This window comes from Dermacentor andersoni, chromosome 5 (genome assembly GCF_023375885.2).
Source record: "Dermacentor andersoni chromosome 5, qqDerAnde1_hic_scaffold, whole genome shotgun sequence".
In the NCBI taxonomy this organism is placed as follows: domain Eukaryota; kingdom Metazoa; phylum Arthropoda; class Arachnida; order Ixodida; family Ixodidae; genus Dermacentor; species Dermacentor andersoni.
Window position 1 is genome coordinate 159,409,892 of NC_092818.1, and position 18,021 is coordinate 159,427,912.

Here is an 18,021-nt window from a genome sequence, read left to right on the forward strand (position 1 = left end):
TGCAGAACTTTGGGGGCACACGCGCGCGCGCCTTTTTACCTGCAAAGCCACGAAGCGCGCACCCTGGCGCTTCGGTGGGCGACGTGGAGCGGATGCGGAGCGACGACGCACCTCTCCCTCCACGCCGCGGCGTCGTTGTGGTGGCGCGGACGCCAGCATCTTCCGACAAGGTCGCTCTCCATCCTCCGTCTCCCCCCCTACCTTGACGACGAGGGAGAGGCGTATGGAAAGAGCGCGCCCTTCCCCGGGCGGCGGGGGGTGCGCTATTTTGCGCGTCGCGATTTGCGTGGTGGGCGCCCGGCGCGTGCGCACTATGCGCTCGCGGCGTCCTCCTCCTCGCCCGCGCCTCCTGTGCGCGTGCGTGGTGGGCAGCGCGAGGGCGCATGCTAGCGCCGGCCGCCGGCAGCGCGCGCGCGCCACGGGATTGAAGCGAGAGCGGGCTGCTCGTGCGCGCGCCCCCCAGAGCCGAGCGGCAGCGCGAGAAGGAAGGCGCGACTCGCCAGAGGGCGGCCGAGCACCGAGCGCCAGAGCCAGCAGCCGAGAACCCCCCCTTGGAACCGATGGGCCACGCGGCCGGCGGCGCGCCTCGCGGGCTGCGTCGTCCCGTTGCCGACCGGCGTGAGTGTACTGTGCTGTGAGCTGTGTCCGGTGGCGTCGAAGAAGAAGCGGGAACGGCGGCGGGCGCCGACGCCGGCCTGGACGCGCGGCCCGTGGACCTGCGCGCCTTGCGGCGCCAACGCGTCCCGGGCCCCCCGGGGGAACGCCGGGCCGCCGCACCACCACCCATGCTGCGCCTGCAGCTCTTCCGGCCAGGTACTTGCCAGCTGCTACCCTAACGCAACCACCCTCCCCCACCACGCTCGTGTTCCCTCTCGCCCTCGTCATTGCGTGGCCGGCGGCGGCGTTGATTGGCGTCGCGTCCACATGGCTTTCTTTGCAGCTGAGAAAGTTGCGCGCGAAGCAGAGCACGCTGACGCTGCTGTCGAGCGCGAGTTTTCCCAGCTGGGACTTATACCGGCGGTGAACCCGAAGAAATCGCTTCTGCCAGTTTATCGTAAAGTGTTGCACGCGCACGAGTGTTTCATCTTTCTGCGCAACGGTGTTTGTCGCATCGTTTCGGAGACACAAAGCCGGTACATCCGTTTGAATCGGTAACTGTGATTTTCTTTGGGAAGAACTTTGGTTCGTTCGTCACTTTCAGGTGTTAGCGAAGTGATGAATTCACAGTCGTGTATGTCCAACTTTCCAATGAGCTGGCTCCGTTCTGTCATTTAGTACGCTGGCTCTAGCGAAAAATTAAGGACGCAAGAACACTTGCATCTTGCCGGGGTAACTGAAAAATTTCGATGGCCTTTGTAGAGGGTATTTTATACATTTCTGATTATACTGTATCCAATATTTGTGATGGTTCTGCTCAAAAGGTTATCGCGCATTTGCACACTTTAGCTTATTATCCCTTGTGCCAACGCCTAAAGAGTGAACTGCATCTTTAAAAAAAAAGAAGGCAAATAAATAAGCAGCTTGACAGTAAATGTTCTCGTTTCCAACGGTGTCATTGTAGTCTTTTCATGAGGCAGCACTCCTTTCTCGATAGTCGTAGGAATGGGTAGCGATGGCAACTTTCATCAACATTCAGCAACTTTCAGGCGGTGTAAAACAATGACGGCCGCGTCCTTACACAAGCACATTATGCAGAATGGCGACACAAAGACAGATGCCTGCCGCTTGCATTCTATTTGTCGTTGACAGAAAGGCTCTTGTTCCTGACTTCTATGGACGCGCTTATGCTGTAATCGCATCGTCAACCAAAACGTGTAGAAACGCACTTGCAGATGCGGTTTATTTGTCTTGTTGCGCGCTTTTGCTTTCCCGTTATGGCCTAGAATCTTCCAGAACAAGAATGTAATGCGTTTATTATAATGCCAGGACAACGTATTTTGTAAACAGCATCAACCTTTCAAAGTGCTCGTGCTATATGGGGTGACGTGGTGCGTTTATATAGCGCCGAGTTTCTACTCTCCCAGGATAATCTGGCACGTTCGTCAAGCGAAGCTGACTGCACTTATCCGGAAGCTAACTTACCGTGCTGCACCTAGCGCGTATAGTTTCTGGAACTGCATTTTTTTTTTTTTTTAGTCGCGCTTCCGTTTCGTAACGGTGGTAGATCAGTCGTCTCCAGTGCTGTACGCACGACCTCAAAACGCGAGCGCAACTAAACAGCGGCCGATTCCCGCGAGCACAGTTTCTTTCTCGTCCACCGTCGACGCACACGCTGCACGAGCGGTCCACGACGCGAGCGTTTCCGTCGCGCACGCCACGCGAGACCCTCGGCCTTTCGGGCCTCCGGCGGCGTCCGGCACGGATCGCGGCGCGCGGTCGTCTGGCCGCCGGCGTGGTAGCGCGTGGTGCGCGCGGCGTGTAGCGCGGAGGCCAGCGTCGCCTCGCGGGAGCCGCCGGGGTCGTCGCTCGGGGGGTCGCGCGCGTGCGGTCCGGACCGGCAGTGCAAGCGGTGACGCCGCGAGACTCGGTCGATGGAGGCGCGCGCTGTCCGCCGGCGCGAGCTGCCCTGCCCGGAGGACGGCCCCGCTGCGCCATGCAGCAACACCAGGTGCGCGCCGCCGGCGCGACAACGCCGTACCGCCGGTGTGACCCGCTGCCGCTCGACCTCAGCCTACTGGTGGCCCAGCTCAGCCCCCCCGAAACGCCAGGTACGGTGGCCTGTAGTGCGTCGGCTTTGTCCTCCGCATGGTCGGCGACGGCTGGCGCACTCCCGCGCGTGCTGGGTGCCGTAGTTTTCGCGCACCTCTGTGCTGCCCGGGTGCAGACCGAACCGCGTGCGAGGTGTACTTTTCGCGTGGGCTGTTCTTTTTCGGTCGGGCAAATGACCTCGCTCGCCTGCAGTACATTTTTCTTTCTTTTCTTTTCTTTCTTTTCTGCTGCGTAGACAAGCAACAGCGTGACAGTATATGCGCCGGTGATCTTAGTTGTTCTTGCTGCCCCCGTCGTCCGAGCTTCTGTGGTCTTGTTGCCAGCGCTGTTTTTTTCGGCATGTCGATTCTTTGCAAGTATTCCGTGATGAGAAGTCAACAGGAATGGACATTGCCGTGCACGATGGGCCAAAGTAGCCCTTCGTATATTTTGGGGCTGTTTCCCTCACAAGTTTAATTTCTAGCTTTGTCGCCGGTATAGGCTTTCGTAGATCCGTCTCCAATAGGCGCTTGGCGATGCGTTGGCGCGATGCCTGAGGCAGTCTCTCTTACCGGTCGGTACCGGCAACCGCGCATTTGGTGCTGAGCTTCACTCGGGAAAAAAAAAATTAACGACAATATTTTTGAGAGCCTTGTTTACACGCAGCCACCATAGCTTTCACAGCAAACATTCCTTAGACTGAATAGTAAAATAACTCGAGAGTGAGTGCTTGCTGTCAGCGAATGGTGGAACTGCGTATTAAGTTATTTCTTGCGTCACTGCAGTTTTCCTGTCTTACAGCGTGAGTGACGATATGTGTATTAACGCCTTCTCGGCTCTTACGTCCGTTTGGTGCTTAAACAGCCAGGTTTCCGCGTTTACAGCTTTTGAACTCCATAATTTGTGCCGTCTCTTTGTCAGAAGCACGATACTGTACAACCGTGCTTCACCAAATTGTGTGAACTTTCCTTTTGCACCGATGCATAATTGCTTCCTGCTTAATAAATCGTACTTTGAGAGATGGAACTTCAATCCCCATGTCTTTAGCGATGATAGCACCAAGGCTTGTTGAAGAAAGCAGGGCCTGTAGCCACAAAGGCTATTGAGCCAGAATTGTAGCAGGCGCTAGCGAATCATTACGCTGAACAATAGCACTAGCAAAGGCTGTGCGTCACTGGTAGGCAGCATTTACGAACGATGGCCCGTATTCACCGAAACGTTCTTACGCTAGAAATGTACGTAAAAACAAACGCTACCCAATCTTAATGTCGGATTAGCGAAAGTGACCGGCAAATGGAAAAGTCCACTTACGAAAAAAAAAACAATATTGTGTATATCGGCTCCGTATCACCGAAGGGGCACAGGTCTTCTAGAAAGCCACTTGCTGTAGGGTTATTTCATTAGAAGATCGTGCCATCAGAAAAGTTGTCTTAGAAAACTTGAAAGGCTCCGAGAGCTTAGTTTCTCTCAATGGCCCCATCGCCCGATCTCATCACATGGATTCTGGTCACGTTATTGTAGCTGCGGGTGCATTGCGTGTTTAACTGCTAATCACAGTTGCGCTTTATTCGTGTAATTTTCGGTGGGACGACGGCGCTGTCCTTTACTACGATGTCAACTGGCGCTTTACAGCCCACTTCTTCTTACACTTTCGCTTCAGTTTATCAGGAACTAGATGCTCAAATACGACTTGCGAAGCATTGAGTTGAAATTACATGAGAACGAGTTAGAATGCTTGCAGTGCGAATTTGCTTTGGAAAGCGTTTCCTGCGCAACGTCCCTGGTAATTTATTTTATGCGTTTCATTCGCCCGCACCATTCCGAGATAAAATAGTTGTTCTTCGAAGCTTAAACTGTTATAATACGTTTGCTGAGATTTCGCTGCTTTCTTTTGAACGGCATCGCTGTGGTACAACCTCGGTCAAGTTCTTGAAGCAACTCGCCGATTCATGAGAACTTACTTTCTTCTCTATATTATGTTTATTTCGTTTTTATTCTATTTGTGTGTCTCGTTGATATGTATACGAGTGATAAGAAACGAGGTATCCGCACATGTAGCTTTCAGATACATGGCTTTACGGGTCATCAGAAAAAGAATATTCCTGAATATAACGAGGAAGAGCATGTCCGCGCTGTCCTGGAATTTGGTTACGCTGCCGCACACGGAGCCTGCCGACCTCGACGGCAGCCACGTAATGAAGGCTGATCTGCTGCACAAAGGGCAGCAGATCGTTTGGGTGCAGATCGTTTCGTTTGGGTGCAGGTCGAAGCTTCAGGGAGACAGGCAGTTGGGAGTTGCAGCTCGCGTATGCGGTCGTATTTTTTCCTCCGCAGATGCTGAACGATGTCTTTGATGCGTGCGGGAAGCATGAACTCCTGCAGATGCGTGTTAGTTCCTGTAATGTGATTTTCATCGCGACGGTCGCGTTTCGCCATGAGCAGGCACTCGTGTGCTCTATTTCTTCATAGGGGCACGTTCATTGACAAATTCCGTTCTCTGTTCCTGCCCTCTTAATGGCACAGAAAGATGCATTTCCAGGCTTATAAACATCACAGTTGAGAAGTGTCTTTTTATCCCTCAGGTTTTTGTTTGGAAACGACATTCAGATCAGCGATGTCGTCAGGATCAACGCATGTGGTTTCGCTGACCTATGGTGCTCCGTTTCATGCTATTGTGGCAGCTGAGTGCGTGTTATGGAGGCGTGCGCAGCAGGCCAAGGCGTCGTCATTTGTTAACTATATATCTGAAGCGAAGGAACTCGCCGCGATGGGACTATAGTGCATTGGTAGGATCTCGCTCCTCATTGGCTGACGCAGCTGCAGCTTAACCTAGTGTCACGTTTTTGTGAAAGCCACTGTAGTTGATGACGCTGCGTTCCCGTGGCGAGATTTGGGGATTATAATTTAACTGACAGCGGTAAATTAAAGCACGCTTTACTTCTGTTATCTGCAAGATACGTTATATTTCAACCACATTCACGAGCACACGGCGCACAAACCGATCTTATTTCACCCGATATACAAGCAGAGCATGGTAGTTTTTTAGCTGTCCTTGAAAGCGAGTTCGCATTATTCCAGACTCGCATTTGCGCTTTGTTTATCCGTGTGTGCGTTTGAAGGAGGTACTCGAACTCACATCCACTGTGCATTAATGTCTCACTCTGTGGAAGACCGGCCAGCTCCCGATCCCAGCTCGCGTGCGCGATCACGCGCGATGATCTTGCCTGCGAAAGTCCCATATAGGCCTGCAGGCTTCTTCGTCGTCCTCTCGCAGCTTCGCATCCGCCGCAAATTCCGGCAATTGACAGCGTCGTTCCGCGTCGCTCCACGCGTCCATCTCCTCTTGCCGTCCTGACCGCACACCGCGCTCATCTTTATTTTCTTTGGGCGCCTTTCCTTGCACCCACATTCCTGCATAGGCCATTTCTTTATTCTTCTTCTTTGTGTGTGCCATTCTGGGAAAGTCGAATCATCGCAAGATTGCCGCGATTATGGAAATGCGCGAATATGGGCGCGGGCAGACAGGCGTGTCGCGCACGTATACGCGGTGCGTACGCAAGCCGTGAGAATGCGAGAGGGAGGCGAGGGAGAGGGAGATGGCGTTTCGGGCGGCGCGCACGAGCTTCGCATTTCCAAGTGATATTCCCCGCGTGCTTTGTATGGATATGCGCGCCCGGGCCATAACGCGGATGCGTTCGCCCTTGAAAGCCGTCAAAGGAATACGTCAAGGCGATCGCTTTGCCCCGCAACTGGCGCCGTTGCTGGCGTCCCGCCGGTGCTGCAGCCGCGGCTGTGGCCACGGGAGGATGCCTTTCTCCCGAATGCGCTATACCGTTCATCTTGTTATTTTTCGTTTCTCGCGGACGTTCCTGTGTCCGAGACGTTCACTCCTTGCGACGTGTTTGCGCAGCCTCCTCCCGCTCCGGCGGCGGCCCTCCTCAATCGCTCGGCGCAGTCGCTCGTGCTTGCGCGCGCGTGCGCGATCGAGAATGCTTATTTGAAGCCCTGCCACGTCTCTATTCGGCGAGGGTCTCGGAGTTGGTGACGTTGCCGAGACCGACAGCTTCTCTGCAAAACCAGCCCCCTGCCGCGGATGGCTTTTTATCGCTCTCGAGGTCGTGCGTTTGTTTGAGCCGAGATCGCTTGCGCAAAGACTTTGGTCGGTACGACGCAGTGCGCAGATGGGCTATAGGGTCTCGGCTCCTCTGTTGCCCATCAGCTAGGCTGGGTGCCACCAGCGTTCTATTTTATATTTGTTTCGCGGAAAGTCGAACATTCTTCCTCAACGCTATGGCAGCAAAGCAGATCCTTTCGTCGCCATTGTGCATTGGCTACGGCGTTTTAATACTCGAAAAAAAGGTTGTGTGGTGGACCACTGGCTGTGACGCTTTGGTGCTAAACACAGTTTCGTGGGTGCCATTCCAATCGGGGTAGAATGCAAGTTCGGCATGTACTTGATGCGTCTGTAGGCGAACATTTGATGACATAAAGAGCGGATCGTTTTTTCTTGCAGTAGTTCGAATCATTTCGCTAGTCCAAGCTTATGAAAATTCCTACAATGTTCTTATACTCTGACGTGCAATTTGTTTGACGTGCAATTGAATATTCGATGTCCTTAATGCGAATCGAGTAGTTATTTAATTCATAATCCAAGGAAGAATGTCATATTGATATAATAATTTATTCCGAATACTATGCGACAACTAAAATTACCTGAAATACCATGGAGAAACTCCCTGTGAAAGGCGTGGCTATTATATTGGTCGCTCCGAATAGCCTCTGCTATGAGGCGGAACTCGAATAATTTTGCTACAGGAAGCATTCTTGCTACGAGGGGGCACTGCTTACAAAGAAAGTTCTTCGAAGCAACTAAGCTTGCACATTAACATCATGTCATCTAGTTGATTGCACCTCAAGTAAAGAACAAAAACACGCTTTGTAGGGTTCCCGCACACACTAGTAGCAGTTCAAGTTTATAATCGAAAGATAGGCGCGCCTCTGCCTTAATTTTCTTTTTTTTTTGTCTATTGTTCAGCGTGGTTTGATACCTTGGCTTGCTTTATCTGCTTTCTGTCTTTTTGAGTTGATAGCATCTCTGAACAATTTGCTTGTATGCATTTTGTGGCTTTGAGCACTCTTATGAATGCATACAACGCTTAATTACTTTAATTCGGTACGCTGTGTGCGCGAACATTCCACTCCACATTTCTCTTTGCTATGCATAGCCATAACTAGCCCGAATCACGAGGTCTAATGAGGTTTCTCTCTCTCTTCCTCTCATGTAGTTTCTCAACGGCCTGGAGATATCCTATGTATTTCAAAGCTGGCTTTTTTTTTTCTTGGTGCATCTCGATGCCTCTTTATTGAGACGCTTGGCATCTCTGGTACCAAAGTTAGCACATTATTAGCGCGAGTCATTCGAAGACTTGAAACAGAAAATAAAGAAACAAACTTTCTATGCCCATATTTTGTTGTGCATAGCTCCTTTGTTTCGGTATTCTCATTGTCGTAGACACAATGGTTTATATAGAAGAAGAAGAAGAAAAAGAAAGTTTATTAAATAATTGTCCAACATTTTTTTTTTTACCCTACGGCTGTCCGTAAGGCTTGGTGCCAGCCAATCCTGATTTTGTATATATTATTAGCGAAGGCTGCCAGTTAGTGGCAGATGGCTCTTATAATTGAAAAGCTTTGTAAATTCAACCACAGATGTGGTTGCCTTGCTCTTGCTTCCGCTTTATGAACTGCCAATTTTTTCGGTGGTGGGCGCACAAGTATTGAAAACCACCATACATATGCACTCGATTGCGTTTGAAAAATTCTGTATTAGACCACTTCCTTTTGAGCTGATTAATCGGCCTTGAATGCTTGGCTGTTCGACACATCGCCTGCCGAGTTCTGGCACTGTTAAAGCTTTACCAAGTTCAAGCTTTGCCGAATCAAAAAGGGCCACGGTTGCATGGCGGCCGTTCACGTTATGCCTGGATATACGACTCACTAATTTTCGAGCCACGCGGAGTAGAGCCGGCTTTGGCAGTGAAGGAAAGTGCTTCAGCTGCGTACATTTCAATCTCTTCGCGGTGTGTCGCGCCGATCGTGCGTGGCCGGAGACGCTGTTTGCATTTGGGCTGTGGGAAAATTCCTTCTGCAAGCTTTATTGGCGACTCCAGCCCGTGGTGGGTCCAGAAGAGGTGTCGAACTGCGGTAACACCTGACGGTGGTTCTGATGAATACATCCATTCATACCAGACTAGTACTGATCAGTTCGAATGTGGGGTCGTGTTCTCGGACGATCAGTTTCGGCGATACTGTCGCGTTCGCGTGACGTAGCGCTTCAACCGGCGAATCACCTAATCCGGTTTGGCTCAACCGGCGAATCAGCGCGCGCCTGATAGCCGAGGCGATAGTATCGCCGTAAGTGGTCGTCCCAGGATACGTCCCTTAGTGAGCATCGTTGTCCTAGCCTCGACTGCGAACCACGCGCCCACCGACTTTCCTCTTCGTCCCTGCGCTGCACTGTGATTTCCAACAGGGCGCTTTGTGTGGAACGTTGTTGTAATTGGCGTGTTCAAGGAGCAGCGCGTGAAGAACATACACCGTAATCAATTGTGGCTTAGGTACATGGCCACCCGGTTCCCAGTAAATAATTGACAGCGTATTCTTGAAGTGCATTGCTTCAGAATGCCTGTTTATTTTTTCTATCGGAGCACATGGCTCCATTAGTGCGCTTTAGAATTTTCCGAAGTCATCATTTACGGCGCTGCTTAATTCTTGAAGCAACAGCTGTTAAAAGCACTTCTGCAGTATTCAGGGCTTTTTACTTGCGGATTTTTCCCACTCTAAATGCCACTCGATAATTGTCTGGCTTGAGATATCACTCGATATCAAACCCTACATATACGAGGTCTCTGAATGAAGCGGGTATTTGAGACATAATATGCAATATTAGTGGCGAAGGGATGCTGAAACGAAAAAAGAATTCTCGTTTAGTCTTCGGAAGTCAGGCTTCACGCGTGTGAATCCTAGCCCCTCGTACGGGGCTTCGCGTCGTTCGTGCCTGACTTTCGTTTGCGGCTGACGGTCGCTGAAGGGCCGGCCTTCTGGCAGCGTTGGTCGTAAGTGAAGACACATGATGTTTGTATTTGTTTGGCCAGATATTAGCATTGTGGTTCGTGTTGTCTTTCACGTCGATCCTGCTCCCGGCTCAGTGACGTACTTTATATCGCTCTGGCATGGGTAGCATAAGTATCGGTATTCTTGTATGCGAGACATTTATATTGAGTCCCATACGGTAAGTTGTACTCTCAGGACGAGTCTGATCGCATATTCAGTCCCTAAAAACGTGGCATGGCAGAGTTGCAACGAATAGCGTCGCCAACGTGTTGACTGCGACATCTTTGTGTGTGGCACGATTCAGGGCACTGAGCCACCACGTTATACTCGGCGGCGGAAAACAGTTCGTCGCATGAATCGAGCCTTAGCATTGACTTGTGGAAACAAATGATAGATGGTGGGTCTGTCTATCGTAGGCGGTGCTTCCTCATATTAAAAAAAGATATTATCAAAACGCGTTCATTAAGTTGCCCGCAGATAGACTAAGGTAGGGAGCAGAACAAATGGTTTTGCGCGAAAATAGGGAACTGTGATGAACGTGTGTTTAGTTTGTTTAGTTGGTTATGTCGCTAGGTGTCAACGGCACATAAAGGGGCGTAAGGAGAAGCGTCATTAACAACAAGCGCGTGCGTGCTGGGTAAGAAAGCCTGGCTGCTTATATGCTCGTTGTTTTGTGCTGCGCTGGCATCGACGATGACCACTTTCCGAGTGTGCTTTATGCCGATAGTTTTTGTTTGTTGTGCAGTCCGCCGTCTGTTGCACAGAGAGAGAGAGAGAGAGAGAGAGAGAAGAGACATTAGGGAAGGGGGAAAGGCAAGCAAGTTGAGCTTAAGTCTTAGGGCGGGAAATTGCAGGTAGAGGTAGAAAAAAGAGAGAGAGAGAATGGAGTCAGTGAGCATACGTCACTTAATGTTAGTGCATGCCTGACGTCTGCGGAAGTCGGCAGAACATATCGTTCTGGGAATACGGGGAGTAAGTACCCTGCGTGCCGAGTCCATCGCGAGAACGTTCACGACGCGCGTGCCTGCAGCTGGCGGACGTCTCATCGTCATCAAAGAAGGGAGTCAAAGGAGCACGCCCTTCCCTCATCATCGGGACCCCGTGGCAGGCATCCTCCGTCTGTCCGTCTCGCAAGGTCCCGCGGCTGCAGGCCGGTCCGTACTCCGCATTTACCGCGCACCACCGAGGCCGCTCGTTTGCTTATTACTGTGCTGCCGCGTCGGCGGCACAAACAGAGCCGCTCTCTCTTTAATGAAGGCCGTCGCGCGGACGTGCTCGCGAGGCGTCACGTGCGCGCGCGAGCAGCGAGAGCCGCTTGTTTCCGAGCCGCGCGCTTTTTTTCCAGCCCCGGCCGCCCGCGCCTCGCGTCCCGGCGCGTTCGTGGCCGCGTGCGTGCGTTTGTATGCTAATGCCCGGCGTCGAGTGCGTGCATTCATCGCGCAAATGGACTCCGCGTCGCGCCGCCGGCTCAGCCTTAATTACGGTGGCCGACCGTGTCCGGCGCCGGAGCATCGGTCGTCGCTCTTCGCTTCTCTCGTCTCGGTTACGCGAACCCCTCGCTTCGCCCCCCCCCCTTTTTTTTTTTTTTTAATTCTTACTCTTTTACTTCGTCTTTCCTCGGTGCATAGAAACGGCTGGGCATGCACGCGCGGGCACGTACGCACGCGCAAAAAGAAAACGTAAACAACGGCGTTTCCACAAACGGCCAGAAAAGCCCTGTCGTGCTCCTTTTTCTTTCTTTTTTTTTCCTAGCAGTTTTGAACTGCTGTTTTTAGCTCGGGTCGGTCGTGTTCGGTCGCGCGTTGTTTGTAGCCGCAACGAAAGGGCAGGAGTGAGGCAGGCCTATACGTCGCGCCGGTACACGAATTATTCGCCCGAACCGTTGGCTTCACACGGCGGGTGGTTCACAAGCGTGCGGTCAATTTCGTCTGTTTCGTTAATGTTTATATCAGCTGATGGCGTGCGTTTTACTTTTGTACGTTAATTCTAACCGCTTAGCTGCCTGTGTCCGCTTAGACATCGGTTCGAAGCTTTTCCACGAGTGGCACCTTCCTAAATTTGGCAGTGTTCTTTCCGTCTGCCTTAACACTGCCGCTGTGAGTGACTGAGTAGGTGATACGCCTTGTTACCGTGTGCGTACGTAAGCGCTTGCGCGTGTGTGTTCAGGACGAAAACGGCGTTCCGTAAACGTGTGAGCACTAATGCGCATCACCGCAGCGCAGAGTGTGCTGAATTCACGCGTTCGCACCTCTGCTCTACTATGTATTGTCAAGCTATGCATTATGAGCGTTCGTGCTCAAACACATCAATGGCGCGTTTGCAACATATAATATGTACCGCTGAATAGTAACTTCCGTGATATAACCCATATTCATTGTTGACCGGAACGGGGCGTTTCGTTCTATACGGTAGCTTTTAGGACATTTCGTGACTGTGCGCCTCTCTCGAACCTGTACTCTCTATGGGTGCTTTCACATCAACCGTGTATTTTCTTCATGCTTATGTATCACTTACATTGTGCAATTAGCTGCACATTCGTTTCCTTCCAACCTGTCGCAGCTAAAGAACCCGCTTATAGGAAATGTACCGCGAGTGACTTTCAGTTTTGGGGCGTTAAGTTCGTGTTGGTGAAGCGCGGGTGTTGTATTGTGACGCATGTGGCTTGAAACCGTTTTTTTCGGGCCTGATCCTGGTCGGTACAGACAAACGAAGCGGCTGCTTTCAGCAAGATTTTTCGAAATCTTTTGAGGTGGAGTGGAAATCCGTCACTCCCCTAGAAAGTGTATCTCTGTGTACATAGCGCCAATCAGGAAACGCGTACAATGACGTACGTGTTGGCGACATATTCTGTTTATAAGTTTTGTTTAATGAATTTGGGCTCGCCCGCTGTTTGCAACGGATTTTTCGATATCGAACTTAACAAGCAGCTGCATCTAGATTTCTACATCATTTTTATATGTAATTTCATAGCCACGCGCTTTTCCTTCTGTATGGCACACCTATATAGGAGACTTCTGAGACTATCAGTGACATGGGTATTTGCAAGGCAAATGTAAAACAAACAAAAAGAAAGAAATTATGAGGTTTTACGTGCCAAAACCACTTTCTGATTATGAGGCACGCCGTAATGGAAGACTCCGGAAATTTCGACCACCTGGGGTTCCTTAACGTGCACCTAAATCTACGTACACAGGTGTTTTCGCATTTCGCCCCCATCGAAATGCGGCCGCCGTGGCCGGGATTCGATCCCGCGACCTTGTGCTCAGCAGCCTAACACCATAGCCACTGAGCAACCACGGCGGGTAAACAAAAAGAAAGAGAACCTGTGGGGGACTGGCATGAAACGCACTTGCACACATACATACACGCACAAAAAGTAGGACCGAGCACGATGGAAATGACGCTCTATGCAGACCACGTGGAGGGATCGCTCGCATTTACTCAGCTTCGCGGCAGCATCGTATTCACGACATATTTTCAGAGGCACGAGAGAAAGGGCGACTAGCTAACGACCTGCAGTCAGGCTCGGGTGACAGCGCCGGCCCACTGGCCACGCCAGTGTGTGCGGTACGTGCTCTGTTGGCGCAGCTGCGGCTGTGCGGATGAATGCCTGCCGAAATGTTGAGAGGGCGCTGTTAAAAGGGAACGCAATGAATGGCTGAGGAGCGTTATGAAGCAGCGCATTCTTCTTGAGTGCGGTGTTTACCGGAGGCATCGCGTACACGTCCTATTCTACACTAAATATCGGCGCTGGTCGACCATCGCGAACTGTTCCTGGCGGCCTGCTTGCGGCCATTTAGAACCAGTACACCTTTGCGTGACGGGTATACGCTAGTGCGTTTTGTGTCGAACATGCTGCGTTTCGGTTGTACGCGGCTATACTAAATAAATTGAGCGGTGAATGGAGCAAAGATAACCGCGTGGCGGCACTTAGTTCTTCTCGTTCTTTAACTGCTATTTAATGGCACCGACGCAAGGCACCCGTCTGTCGCTTCCTGAAGTCAACAATTCTTTCAACGAACTACGATGGCGAACACTGTTCATTACGCGCGGCGCTCGTCTCCGCGTGACGCCCTCAAAAGTACGTTTAAAGTGACACCTTTATTTGAAGTTGATTACGCTATGCGTTTCATATCGTATAATCGTAGAGGTGAACATAAAAGATAAATCACTGCTTCAGTATGCAGTGATTATAATCTTGGGGTTGTCACGTTGGGACAATACGAAACTATAAGAGCGCCTGAATAACACCCTCGCCAACATGTTAGCTATGTACATGGGATGCCAACCTTCCCTACGTAACCTTCGCTTACAACACGGCGATGCAAGAAACAACGCAGATCACGCCGTTCAAGCTGGTTTACGGAAGGAATCCGACGACGACTCTTGAAGCCATGCGGTTGCACGTTACCGACGAATAGAATCTCTACGTCGCCGCCTACCTGCAGAAGAAGCAGGACAACTTGCCCACTTGCATGCGCACCAAGAGCCGGCAAAGAACGGACCGCCGACAGTACAGTCTTCGACAATGCTACGTGGAATACCAACCCGGGGACCGTGTTTGGGTCTGCATGGTCCCCGACACGCCCACGAAGACTTAGGAAATTTTGCCACGCTATTTTGGACCCTACAAAATCATGCGACGTATTGACGCTCTGGACTATATGAGGTCCTGCGAGACGGCATTTGCTAATCACAGCGGCACGGTGCACGACCTGAAATCGTCCACGTGGAGAGTCTTATTTAAGCCTTTCTTTGCCCGCTGACGAACTTCTGGACTTCGTTTCTTTGTTGCTGTGTCGTTGTTTTTTTCTTTACTACAGTTACTTTTGTTTTTCGCTCTTGCGTTTGCAGCATCATGACGATGCCCTTTAAGAGGGGGCCATTGACGCGTGTACTTGTTTTTCTTTCTGCGGTGACCGCTTTTCACCGGATAACAAATGTTGAACGTTATCGCTCGGCGCAGGACGCGCCTGTATGTATCGGAAGTTTCTCGAATGTTTTCGATGACTGCATCCGTTGTCTGTTGTTACCGAACTTGGTGTAACCTGGGGACGTATTCTGCGACGATCACTTTTCGGTGATAGTAACGCTTCAGCGTATTGGCTCGTTGAGCACTATACGTCACGCGAAGGCGATAGTATCGCCGAAGTGATCGTTGCAGAATAAGTCCCCTGATTGTATGCACGGCGCGAATTGTGTGGTAGAAAAACGTTTATTCACAAAAGAGAAAATAAATACCGAGAAGGATGTAAAGCGAGTGGAGTCTTCATTTCAGAAACCCAGTGACTTTGGCTGCTGCTCTCGCCTGGATTACCAATCAGCGCTGGGTCGCTAGGTCTGGGCGGGACAGGGTGGTACTTTCTTAATGGAACGCGGGCACTTGCGATTATGCTGGAACCTACGACAAGCCATGTATATAACAGCCGACGTGCTTGACTCGCTGGTCAGATTTTCAACAATCGCGACTTAGCTCGCCGCTCTCGTTGTGCTTCGAACGAGTGACTTGTTTTTGTATGCTCACGTTCGCCCAGCAAAAAGCTAGTTTCGGCATTCACAGTTTTTTCTACTTTGTTCTTTCACCGTCACTACAACGTGACAGTATGCAGAAATTACTGGGCAATATCCTGATCGCTGCAAAGGGAAAAACAGCCACCGTGTTGTTTTTCTTACTTTGTTTCTCTCACGTGGTTATGTGTGTGATTTCGTCGGCAAGGGCAAAGTGCATATGCACTAAATATAGGTGATATACATTCTCATAATCAGCGGCAATTACACCACCAAAGACAGTTTTGTTGTCTGTTGGACGCAACGAAAATTATTAATTCGTGAGTCCTAATATTTGCCGCATTCACGGAAAGTGTGGAGGCTCCTGTGGGCACATATGTAGCCAGATGATTCGATGACAGATCGCTCAGTTAAATCACGCTGGGTACTTAGTGCGACAATATGAAAGGGAACACCAAATATTGTTTAAAGGCGACAGCTTTTCATGTTCCTGCGCTGAAATATAAAAAAAATAGAAGAAGGAAGCATACGTGCCGTCAGTGGTGTTCTTCGAAACGAGAACAAGATAACGAATAGCGCAGCATCAGGTTCTCGTCTAGGCGTTTCCTCCAATCGCTGTTTGAAGCACGGATTAAGGGTTTCTTTTGGTGGTACCACTGTATATGTTCGTACATGTGTGCGCGTTCACGTTCTCTTTAAGTATATAAAGTTGCATGACATGGTTGGAAGGGAGTGTCTTACAGTCTCTACTTTTTTATCTATCATGCAATTTGCCTGTACTCGATGATGCTAACCTGGTTACACCGGGTTACTACCCTATACACTGGGATAGGGGAATGAAAAGGAAGAAGTGATGCGCGCGCGGTAACAGTAGCATGCTATAGCATTCACCGCGCATTCGAAAACAGTTGAGCACCCCGGCGTGTTAAAGTGCAGCAGGATTCCGCATCCATTCGTAGCGTTATTTACCTGCTGAAAAGTTAACGCCTCTGTAGACGTAATTGAAATTGACACCTCGGTCTTGCTTCGCTATTGCTCCATTTACTTGCTCGTCATTTATTCGCGGCAAAGTTGCAGGTGCTGTGAACCAGCCCGGGAATATGCAGTCCGTTGCATTCCTACTAGGTCTTACGATTATATCGTAAGGTGGCCGATTTTCTGCACATTTTTACGAGTGCCGTATATACACCTAAATTTTTACAATTTTCCATGTTCTGTGTTCAAAACTCACTGCTGCATCTCGCCTATGCGCGGTGCTATGTTGGCAACACTGAATTTGTTGGCTTGTATCCAATTCCAAAGCGAACGATCGTTTCCGAAAGCTTAGGTGCTCGCCTTTGCTGGCCTTGTCGTTCCTGTAACCCGTGCGTTTTGCCGCCAGAGCTGTGGCACACATGACCCCGTGCAAGCAGCTTAAGCGATGTCTGGGGGAAGAACTTTCAAGAATTTATCCTGTGCTATTCGGCCGACTTTCCAGACATCAAAAATCGCACAAAGGCTGAAGGTAGGCATTCTGTAGTTTGTGCGGCTCCAATGTCAACGCCGGGACATTCTGTTGCGTCTGCATAGGTGCGAAAAAACACAAGGTCTCGGCGAAAATAGTGGACTCAAACGAGAAGCTTCGAGGGTTCTGCTGCCGATCAGCGGATCTCGATATTACTCGAGCTAAATACGTTTTGCAGCTAGCTTGAGCCAAGCATTATAACCCCTGTCTTCGAAGTTCCCCCTCCTTTCTGTGTGTTCAGCGAAACAAAGGTGCGGGAGTGAGTGTGTAAACCCTCGCCCTCAAAACGGGTCCTTCGACGACTTTGGACGCTCCGATTGGACGAAGGTTGGATGGCAGTTTCCCTGGCCTAGGCAGGACAGAGTGGTTTTAAGCAGCCGTTTTCGGTTCCTCGGTGTGCTTCATTTCAGTCATGCTAGACTGATGAGATGTAACGTTCTCCACTTTTCATGTAGATCTCGTAAATAAACGCAGTGCTTCTCGTTCTCGATGAGAACATGTTCCTCCCTTCGACAGCGTCCTTAGCGTGGATGAGTCGGACGATGGCATGGGCCAGCTGCCCCCTTCGACAAGCTCTACCCCAACTCTTGCACCGTTTACGGCTGCTGATCGCGCCGGAGAACTCTTTCAGAAAAGCTGCCCTGACTATTGGGACCTGTTCTTTGTGCATTTCACCTAAGCAAAAGCTTCCGGGCAGGAAAACTGTATTTTAGTTTTTTCTTTAGGCAATTGTAGTATTTTCTGGCATCTCGTGTAGTATCTTAAGCGGTGCGGGGTTGGTAGGCATGCTGTTGTATGTGAGCTTATTGCCTCCTCTCTTCGATAGCCAGTCCGGCCTTCGAATTTCCGGCTTCTCTTTCCTAAAGATAATCCTTACTGTCCAGTACATTATTTTCATTCACACCATTAATCAGTGGAGAGCGCCTGTAGGTGGTTCTGCCGACCTGATTGAGCCCCCCCGGTGGAAGCGAGACCACGTCCCTATACAGCGACGAGATAAAGACAACCCCGGCTCTCGCTTAAATATCTGAGCAGCCTCGTTCCCACTCCCCTTCGCTTTCTTTGCACCCTTGAGTCGCGTGACGCAATCCCATGCTCATCGCTCGTTGTCGCCGACGCGCTTGCCCCCCCTACCCCCCTCGTTTTCCCGGCGGGCCTGCTCCAGTGTTTCCGCAAATATTACCGTCACTCCAGTCGGTGTATTCCTC

At 50.6% G+C, this 18,021-nt stretch overlaps 1 protein-coding gene across 1 annotated transcript in view; it reads left to right on the top strand.

Moving 5' to 3' along the window:
* Positions 1-238: 238 nt before the first annotated feature.
* LOC126531486 (uncharacterized) overlaps positions 239-18,021 on the top strand; it is a 152,987-nt gene continuing 135,204 nt past the window's right edge. The window contains exon 1 of the mRNA XM_055071195.1: positions 239-813. The gene's annotated coding sequence lies outside the window, so the exon portion shown is untranslated. The remainder of the gene's footprint in view (positions 814-18,021) is intronic.